At 36.4% G+C, this 5000-nt stretch overlaps 1 protein-coding gene across 1 annotated transcript in view; it reads left to right on the top strand.

The window, feature by feature from the left end:
• Positions 1-5000, top strand: part of alk (ALK receptor tyrosine kinase) — an 860900-nt gene that overhangs the window by 700256 nt on the left and 155644 nt on the right. The window lies entirely within an intron of this gene.

Consider the following 5000-nt stretch of genomic DNA (forward strand, 5'->3'; position numbering starts at 1 on the left):
ATAGGGAGCGCATGGCACAAGCAACCCTCAATGCATTCTTATTTAGTCATCAGCCATTCAAGCAAACAGGCCGCATCCATTCATTCATTTATTACAGCAGCCAGACCCGTGGAGGCTTGGACCAGCCGCCTCATGCTCCCCAGTCTATATCCTTCCCCATTAAACCGTGCAGCTGTCAGGGTCTAACATGGTGATGCTTGCTGCTTTTACAGCCTGGGATGGACCGTGGAGGTGTGCCAAGACTCTCCCCCCCAGCCATCAATCATTCAGACCCGTGAGACTGAGTGAGTGAAATGAGCTGTGCTGTGAGCGGGGCAAGCAGCGGGAACGTGAATCCCAGGAAAAGTCCAGTGGGGATGACAACGCTTAGTGGTTTTCAAGTCAGGCTATAGCGTGCTGAGGGATGTGTGCTCAAGGGCTCAAAGGAGGATTCTTTAGTCGTTCTCAGGGGGACATGGAGTAAAGATATGTTTGACGAGAATCAGATGAAAGTTTTGATTTGATTTAAAGGATATTTAAAAATAAATCTATCAAACATGTAGTCAAGTTTACCGCTCATGGTCTAAAATAATAAGAAAAAAACACTGCTGCCGCCATTTTAAAAGCGAAAGCAAGGCTGCAGTGGGAAGAAATCAGAAGTATCGCCTGGAGTCAAACAGGAACGCTGTCCGTGATGGTTTATTGTTGTGTACCTGGCTGTATATCTTATCAGCTAAGAGAAAATGACACAAATTTATAATTTCACCTCTTTCCGAGTGACCCGAATGTTTTTTTCTGAATGGATAGTGAAAATAAAAAGGCATATCAGACCTAATTTTTAGCTAAGTCAAGGGAAATGGCACTAGTTAGCTAATGTTTTCTTTCCCAAACACACATTTTAGATGCCATTTGTTAAACTAACATTAATGAACTGATTCTTTCACTATATTAGACTTGTCATGATACTGAATTTTGGTACTGAAATTTAAAAAAAAAAAACTAATTTCCTGCTAAAATTTAAGAGCTGTTGCGTGCGTTCTTCAACATCACTGATTTTCCATTGTGTTCACCAGTGCTCAACAGAAATGACTGTAATTGGCCATGAAGGTCATCAGTTTACTGCACTACACCGATGTTTAGCAAGTGCAAACCCAGACGAGCGATCCGCTCATGAATCGATTGATCTTCACGGCTTTAAAATGCTCCAGATTCCGTGTATCTGTGTTTGCAACTGGTGAAGAGTGGTTAACTGATGACCTTCACAGCCAATCACAGTCATTTCTGTTGAGCACTGGTGAATACTATGGCAAATCAGCAGTGTTTAAGAAAATGCTCAACATCGCTTTAATATTAACAGGAAATGGAAGTTCATTGTTTTATTGCTAACCAGGTTACACATCCCCACTGTGTTTACCTGGTGCCATGACCTGAAGCCTAGGAGGACACTTAAGTGTATTACTCTTAAAGGCATTATGATTTTGTTTGAGGTAGTCCACAGCATGTTGTTGCAATGTTTGCAGTGCTGCTGATCCTATCCTTCTGTGTTTCTTCCCACTGCAGCCTCGCTTTTGTTTTTTGAAATAAAAATAAACATAAAATGAAATAAACGTAAGCAAAATTAATTGTCACAATTTCATCAAAACACCTCCAACTTTAATTATTCTTGTAATTAGTTGGAAAATAGATTAAATTATATGATATGCCTATGTTTTTTGCCTCTGATTTATATCACCACATTACCTTTTTCTTGGCTCAGTACCATGTCTTCAACAGTGGTAATATTGTCAACAGTTTGGGCAGTGCGTGGACGACCACTCACCGCCACACAACATACTGATCCAGTGCGATCAATTTTTGCCAACAAGTAATCCAATCCAACTTTGGTCCAGTTTTTAGTCAGAAATTCATGAAGAAAACGTAAAGCACTGTAGCCTTTCAGTTCTCGTAAACCTTTAATCAAACTCTTACAGTAACTCATTCGAAAATCATTTTCATTTATGCCCCACACAGCTAAAAATAAATGTTATCATTACGCAGTCACTACATCATCGCCAAGGAAAGTAAATAAAAGGATTATTCTAATGCACTGATTGCACTGTAATACCTGTACGAAATGTGGTCATTCTTATTCCTGTAGTATTATAAGCAGTCTTATTTTTGTATAATACACTCTTAGAAATAAAGGTATGTGATCTGTCACTGGGGTCAGAAATAAAGGTATGTGATCTGTCACTGGGGTCAGAAATAAAGGTATGTGATCTGTCACTGGGGTGGTACCTTTTCAAAAGGTACAAATTTTTACCTAAAAGGACCGTATTAGTACCTCAAGGGTACATATTAGTACCTAAAATGTACAAAAGTGTTCCTCTTAAAGTATTTAGGTACTAATATGTACTTTTAAGGTACCAATATGGTCCCTTCAAGTACAAATTTGACAGCTCTCGTACCTTTATTTCTGAGAGTGTATATTATTGCTCTTTTTTGTTTGTTTTGTTTTTTTACTGTACTGTGTATAAATTTGAGCAAGCTTTGGGACATATTACATCTTCATTAATGGGCTATGTTTAAGGCCTGCTCAGTTATGAGAAATGCATAATCATGATTTTTTTTGTAGAAATCATAGTTGTGGTTATTTAAAAACAACCAACATGTTTTTGATATTGTTATTACACCTATATATTTAAAAGAGCATGGCATTTCACAATTCTCAATACTAACGCAGAATGAGCGTCTAAAAATAAACAAACAAAAATAAATAAATAAATAAAAGTTATGATGAATTACAAAATATAAAAAATTACAATTGCCATTGAAAAAAATGTGGTTAAAGCATGGTCTTCACTGCAAGAATTAAACGTTATTAATTTCTTATTAAAGCTACAAAAATCCTTCAGTTAAGAGATGTGAGTGATTTTGTCCTTGTCTTTTGCTGTTTGATAATGATGATGAAATCCAAATTCACAGTGTTTATTTTGCTAGTAGGTGTTCCATGCTGAGAAATCTCTTCAGGTGTTTTTTTATTATTATAATTATGTGTTCAGAAGTTAATCTCCAAATGTGTCTTCAAACGGACATCGTTTAGTTTTATGTTCAATCCACTTACATTTGTAAAAAACTAATATGATAACTGAATGCCTTTGTGTTGTACAAACACAAATCGATTGTAAAGGAACCCAACTTTTTTTTTTTTTTTTTTCAGTGAACAAGAAACTCGTAAAAAAAGAAAAAACAAACCAACACAGAATATATATCAGTAAACAGGTAGGGCAGCTAAAGAACAAAAAACCCTGCCTACACCGTCTCTCTAGCAGAGATTATAGCTGTTCTCTCATGAAAAAATAAATCAGGTGAGACTTCCGGGTCACTGCTTCCCTCGCTGAGCTAAATAAATAATAAAATACCCACTACCAGCTACAAAATAAAAAAAAAAAACTTAAATATATTTTTTTTAAAAGCATACAAACAAATTCTGAACTAAAGAATCTACTACTAAAAAAAATAAATAGATTAAAAAAAAAAGATGCAACTAAACATATAGCATGAATCCAATTAAAATAACACTAAAAATAACAGGAGTTGAGAGAAGCGATCTGCCCATGACGTGGTCTGACTTTAATTTTAAGATTCCTCTGACATCATGTTGATGTTCTACCTATGGCATCCTTGTTTTAACGAATGCTGGAACATTTTCTGCTCACTTAATCTATTAACTCGCACAAAAAAAGGGTATTTCCAAAAAACCAACAGTTTATGAAGCAGAGACACGCCAACGTGATTTCACCAAGTAGGACATGTTCCTAGATTAACGTCTATATAAATCCAGGCATGGCATCTCAAAAGCCAATCAGGGATAAGTTTAAAGTTTCTGTTAAGTTTAAGCTTACGGTTAGGTTTATGCCATAGATCTTGAAGTCAATTCCTGGAGGGCCACAGCTCTGCATGGTTTTGCTTATACCAGCTCCAACTCACACCTGCTTAATAGTCTCTAGTAGTCTTGAACACCTTGATTAGTTGGATCAGTGGTGTTTGATTAGGGTTGGAGCTAAACTGTGCAGAGATGTTTTGAGACCTATTGTTTATGCACTTCTACATGATTGTTATCCTCTGATTTTGGGAATAATTTACAGTTATGGTTGATTTTAAGGGTAGGGAATAGGTATGGATTACATTTCCTAACAAAAATGATGTTCCAGGATCAACGCAGATGTTAATCCAGGATCACATCGTACTTGGTAAAATTATGACATGCAGCAGACCCATGTAACACATAAATCTACTGGGGTAAGACAACGACATTCAAAACAACGACAACTAATTTGTTACATGAATAAACTGGTGTGTTGAGTACCATAGCTGGTACAGATATATCCGCACCTGTACAATCACACATGAAGAGATTTTAAAGACTAGGATGGGTTCACATATCACTGTCACGCCATGCTTTAAAAGTCCAAACGCTGTTCCATTCAGTGTTTGATTTTTGCATCAGGTAGAAAAAACTGTAAAGATGTAGCATGCTGCGACAAGTTGGCGAAGCCTTATTGCCACATGTTTCTTCTTGTTCTCAAATGAAGAACGAGAATTAACTTTGTTTGAAGTATTGTTTGCACCTTTTATAGTCATCAATAAAGCTGAGGAAAGTGAAATGGCTGAAATGTAATATTGCAGCTGGAAATGTCTCCAGTTATCACCTGTTATTGACACTTTTGACAATATTTTTTTTCACTTTCTGCAGGGTGTTTTAGATCCTGCTTCAGTGGACAACAATATATGTCTAACTTAACGTCTAAACAAAAAAGAAGAAGCCATAACTTCAGTTTGAGAACATCAAACTGACCAACCACACAACCTTACAATGTTCTTGCTGTCAGGAATTATTGCCGCAGTCGGGTATCTTGTAAACATGATTTCATTTTCAGGTAGACCTGTGTTTTTGTCTGTAACACCAACGCAAGATCTATTGCTACACACAAATTAAATCTAAAAATGCCAGAAAAGTATTTGTGATATTTTCCTTTCAT

This window comes from Danio aesculapii, chromosome 17 (assembly GCF_903798145.1).
Source record: "Danio aesculapii chromosome 17, fDanAes4.1, whole genome shotgun sequence".
Lineage (NCBI taxonomy): Eukaryota > Metazoa > Chordata > Actinopteri > Cypriniformes > Danionidae > Danio > Danio aesculapii.